This window comes from Nomascus leucogenys, chromosome 12 (genome assembly GCF_006542625.1).
Source record: "Nomascus leucogenys isolate Asia chromosome 12, Asia_NLE_v1, whole genome shotgun sequence".
Classification (NCBI taxonomy): Eukaryota; Metazoa; Chordata; class Mammalia; order Primates; family Hylobatidae; genus Nomascus; species Nomascus leucogenys.
Genome location: NC_044392.1, coordinates 79,269,549 through 79,274,850, shown reverse-complemented (window position 1 = coordinate 79,274,850; position 5,302 = coordinate 79,269,549). Strand labels below are relative to the sequence as shown.

The window sequence follows — 5,302 nt, the reverse complement described above, 5'->3', positions numbered from 1 at the left end:
TTTTCCAGTTTCATCCACGTCCCTACAAAGGACATGAACTCATCATTAGGAAAAGGATAAGGTTCTCAGAAGAGTTTTCTCTTCCTGAGTATATATGTTTGAGATTGAGAATTGTTCTTATCTATCTCTATCTCTCATAAGAGAAGGCAAACAGGAAGGGGGAGAGTTAAAAGTTCCTGAAAAAAGGGCCCTTGATGAAACTGAACTCTGTGGGTGCAAAGTGCCTGAGATCTATTAGTTTTGGCAACCCTAGTTATTCCAGTGTCTCTCATCATCTGTAAAGTTAACAAGGGCTGATAAGAGATGATGAGACAGGGTACTGGTTTGTATTTCCAGACTCATAAATATTTCACAATACCATTTTTTTTTTTTTACAATCAGATACATTAGTTTGCCAAGTGTGCTGCTGGATGTTCATTCAGCACTAGTGTTTAACAAAAGCCTGGTTTTAAAATCATAGGATATGAGTTGGGGGGCCTTGAGGTAAGCATCACTTGTTATTGTACCTGGCTTTCAAATGCATGTCCTAATTTGAGTGAGGGAGTTGGTATTTGACCTCTAGAAACTGCTGCTGTCTACCTTGAAAAATATATTGTTATGTTCTATGGGCAAAAAAGCATCAATCTTAGCTACACTCTCATATTCTTTCTCATTCTCTAGCTCCGCCAGTGCCCTTGTGTTTCTTTGTACTTCACACCATGGACAGTAGAATCAGGCACCAAAGGGTGAATTTAATTTGGAACAAACCTCTGTCTTGATAGAACTGCCTTTGCCCGGGCTCAAACACAGCAACCTGCAATTTCCTGAGGCTGTGCCTCACCTAGCACTATCACAGGCTCTAAAAATTAAGTCCAGCCTCAGCATTTCTCATAGCTAACCCAACTACAGCAAAAAAGGGGTATAGACACACAAGTCAGCCAAGTAGCAATGGTTTTCTCCCTGATGTAATCAAATGGAGTGCACGGATATCACTTGATTAACAGCTGCGGTATTAATTTCCCTTTTTGGTTGCTTGACTCACAGCAAGAATCATGTCAAGGCAGCAGAGAAGCAATTAAATTGATTTTAATCTTTGTCAGAGAAGATAACATGCCTCTTTCTCTTCTCATTTAAATAATTAAAGTTTCAGTAGGTATTATTTCTGGCTTTAAAGAAATTGGTATCTTAATGTAATAGAATCCTTGTAATTATATACTTAATGGTCCTTAATAAGTTAATCATGGTTTTTCATTTAACATGTATTTTTTACTTATTAAACTTTTATTTGTTATAGTATCTTTGCTTTCAAGAAGAAGGGGGAAAACACAAAGAGTGATAGATATAAAACAGTTCTGTCATTTCTTATTATTAATCCTTTCGGCATTTATTTTCTTCTTCTTTCATGCTGTCTTTGACTTAAATTTGAAGTAATTTTTTTACATTTCAGTTCATTTAAAAGAAGCCCACTTATTTTAATACCAACATACTTAATTTTAATAATAATAAAATTTGGGGCTTCTATGAAAACTTCTTTTAATAACAACATACTTAATTTTAATAATGATGAACTTTTTGGCTTCAATGAAAACCTCCTTGTGTAATATTGTAGTACTTAAATTGTTTTGAACTCCTTTAAACTTAAAATTTCATTAAGATATTAGAGAAATATTGAAAAAACATTGCAAATGGTTTTATTCCTCTTTGGTATTCAGTCAGACATTATATAGTTATTTTACTACTCGCCCCAACATTGTGAGATGCATCTCAGAGAAAAGGAAATAGAGAAAAACAAATAGGGGCAAAATTCATCACAGCCTTCCTCGTTAGATGCTGGATTTTAGCTGTAATGCATATGTAGCCTATATAATGTTGAGCATTACATAATTTAACTATATAAACCCCAGTTGCTACCAATGAGAGGAGTGACTTGTGTAACAGAAGAAGCGTTATCCTGGAGAAAGCCTACTTCTCAATTCAGATTCCTATGAAGAAATGAGCTTTTCACCAAAAGGTTTCAAAACTGCTTCCTTTTCAGGATGCTGAATACTGACTAAGAGGAGAGAACTCACATTACATGGAGACCATGGTCCCTATACCAGAAACATTGAGAGTAGAGAGAAGCAAAGCTAGCATCGTGGAGCCAGTCCCTTTATCCAGGGTCTTAGAGGGATACAGTCTTCTGTAGAAATTAAATAAAGACTGAATTCTTCAATGGGTATTTTGAGAAGAGAGCCACCATAAGCTTATACACTGTGCATTGCAAAATGTTACTGCCTCTGGGTGGACAGGTTTTAAAAAGACATTTTTTTTTCCTCCTGGCATGGCTGACAGAGGGAAGGTTAGGTTTCAATCCCATCTTTCCCTTCCCTTGCCCAGTGCTTCTTTATGTGCACAACCTGCACAACTGTGTGCGGTTTGCAAACACGCATAGGCAAAGACTAACAGCTTCTGAAACAAACTCTGAATCAAAGAGGGAGCATATTAATGCAGATGGCAGAGGAGGTGAGCAGCATGGGCAGATAGAAGCATCACAGAGACTGCAAGAAGAATGTGCCAGACCAGCTCATAGTGGCCACACTGATTAAGAATTATCATCAACTCTTTAGGATTTGGAAACTTGGAAACACATTGTATGTTCTTCCTGGTTTGTTATAGAGTATGTGTATGTACTTCTTTCTCTTAAAAATATTTATTTTTAAATAATTGACTTATAAAATTATATGTATTTATCATGTATAACACAGAATTTTGAAGTACAGTCCTGTGTCATAAGGATATGTTCTGAGAAATCCATCAATTTTGTCATTGTATAAACATGATAGAGTGTATTTACACAAACCTAGGTGGTATAAACTACTACACACCTAGGCTACATAATGTAGCCTATTGCTCCTAGGCTATAAACCTGTGTAACATGCTACTGTACTAAATACTATAGACAATTGTCACATACTGGTGAGTATTTGTGTATCAAAACATATCTAAATATAGAAAAGATGCAGTAAAAATATGATATTACAATCTTATGAGACCACTATAGTATATGCGGTCCATCATTGATTAAAACATTGTTATATGGTGCATGACTGTATATATGCATTGTGGAATGGTTAAATCTAGCTAACTAACAAATGTGTTACATCACATAGTTATTATTTTTGAGGTGAGAACACAATATTCACTCTCAGCATTTTTTAAGAATACAGTATATTAACTATAGTCACCATGCTGAATGGTAGATCTCTGGAACTAATTTCTCCTATCTAAGTGTGGTTATGTACCCTTTGACCAACATCTTTCTAACCCCACCCCACAAACACCCCATAATAAAGCCTCTTGTAACCACCATTGTACTCCTTTTTCTATGAGAATGGCCTTCTTTGTCTCTCCTTTTGTCTGTCCTTACAGTTTTTTTAATTAATCTCTATTTTGCCTGATATTAATACAAGTATACTTCTTCCTGCTCTCTTTTAGTTTCTAATTGCATAGAATATCTTTTTCTGTTCCTTCATTTTCAGTCTGTGTGTCTTTATAGGTAAAGTGAGTCTCCTGTAGGCAACAGATAGTTGGGTTGGCTCTTTTTTTTTTTTAATCCATTCCAGCCACTTTGTGTATTTTGATCAGAGAACTTTATCCTTTTACAACCAAGGTAATTATTAGTAGATAAGGACTTACTACTGACATTTTGTTTATTGCTTTCTCATTGTTTGATAGATTGTTGTGTGTGGTTTTTATTACAGGGCGTATCTTGAGTCATCTCAATTAATCCTGATGCTCTTGGTTCCTACATCGCTGTTAGCATTGAGGATGTTAGAGTGCAGAGTATCAAAACCAGCATTTATCAGAAAGAAAGGATGTTTACATAAACATTAAGGCATGGAAGAGAGTCAGTGGGGTGGGGGTGGAAAAGGAAAGAATATTCTAGGCTGAGAAAATCACTGAAGCAAGAAAATGGTGTATACGAGCATGGGTTCTTTTAGAAACTATCTTAACACCTGATCAAATGTGGGTGTTTCTGAAAATGCTGAGCTGATTACGGCACATTCTCTGTCCTGAAGAAGCTGAAAGCATTTTTACATCTACCCTATTTGATCCTCATACAAATTTTATAAATTAGATAAATATCTAATTTTATTTATCTAATTTTATAAATTAGATAAATATCTAAATTAGACAAACATCTTAATAACGAAAAATCACTGAAGAGGGAACCTTAAAAAAAGTACTTTAAAAAAGTACACAAGACTTAAGTTTACACAACTAACTCTAGGAATGCTGGGACTGGAACCCAGCTGCCTGGCAAGTACCGTGGTGTTTTCAACCAGATCAGAGAGGGGTGAGCTTTTTCCTTTTTCCTGCTTCTTCCCCAGAGCAGTAAACTAAAAAAAAAAAAAAAAAAAAAAAAGCATTATTGTTGTTATTTTATTATGATGATTATTACTATTATCAGATAGTGAGGGGTGAAGGAAGAGAGTACAGCCAGATTCCTTCATTTCTCTCTACTAGTAGTGAATACATGAAAAATCCTTGCAAGGTGAGTTAGCAGATGTGAAATGCAATGAAATGTGTGTGGGGGCATAATAAACTCAATTAAAGGAGTTCTGAGTATTTGCAGAGCAAGTTTGTTCATCTGTCTCAACTGCTTTAAAGATAGTTTTATTTTAATAAGATAAATAGTTAACTCATCCTGCCAAATGAGTTTTCTGCTAACAACCATACACCTCTCCCACAACACTAATCACAAAGTATATTTCTAAAGTGATTCCAGCCCTGTTTGGGGAATCAGTATTATTTACTCTTTTCCCTCTAGTCCCTAGCACAATGTCTGGGCTAGAGGATTCATTTGATCACTCAGGAAATATTCATTGAGAACCTACTATGTGGCAGTCACTATTTTAGGTACTTAGGACATAGCAGTGAAGAAAGTAGATATGATTCTTTCTCTAATGCAGCTTATATTTTGATGGAATAGTTTAGTATTTCTATAAATAAGTAAATAAAGGTATGTGTTACAAAGAAAATTAAAGAGATGTGATAATGACGAAACAGGATAATTTGCTTGGGTGCCCAGGAAGGTTTCTTTGAGGAAGTGACATTGGAACTGAGACTCAAATGTCAAGTTTTAAATGTAGGAAAAAGCTTTGCATGCCTGAAAAATGGAAAGATGGATATTATGGCTTGAGGCTGAAGGGGCAAAGGAAGTGGTGTGGAGGTGAGTGGAAAGATTCCAAGATGGTCTTTTCACAGAGGAGGGTGAGGGAGCCAGGTAATGTCAAAAGCTGACCCATGTTGCTAGGCTGTCAAAAGTACCAGGCTACAGAGA

The 5,302-nt window shown here is 35.7% G+C and overlaps 1 long non-coding RNA gene across 1 annotated transcript; it reads left to right on the top strand.

Moving 5' to 3' along the window:
- Nucleotides 1-352: 352 nt before the first annotated feature.
- On the top strand, nt 353-4,384 carry LOC101178247. Its single transcript, XR_004032717.1, has 2 exons — nt 353-483; nt 2,015-4,384. It is a non-coding gene; the product is annotated as an uncharacterized LOC101178247 (long non-coding RNA).
- The last annotated feature ends 918 nt before the right edge of the window (nt 4,385-5,302 follow it).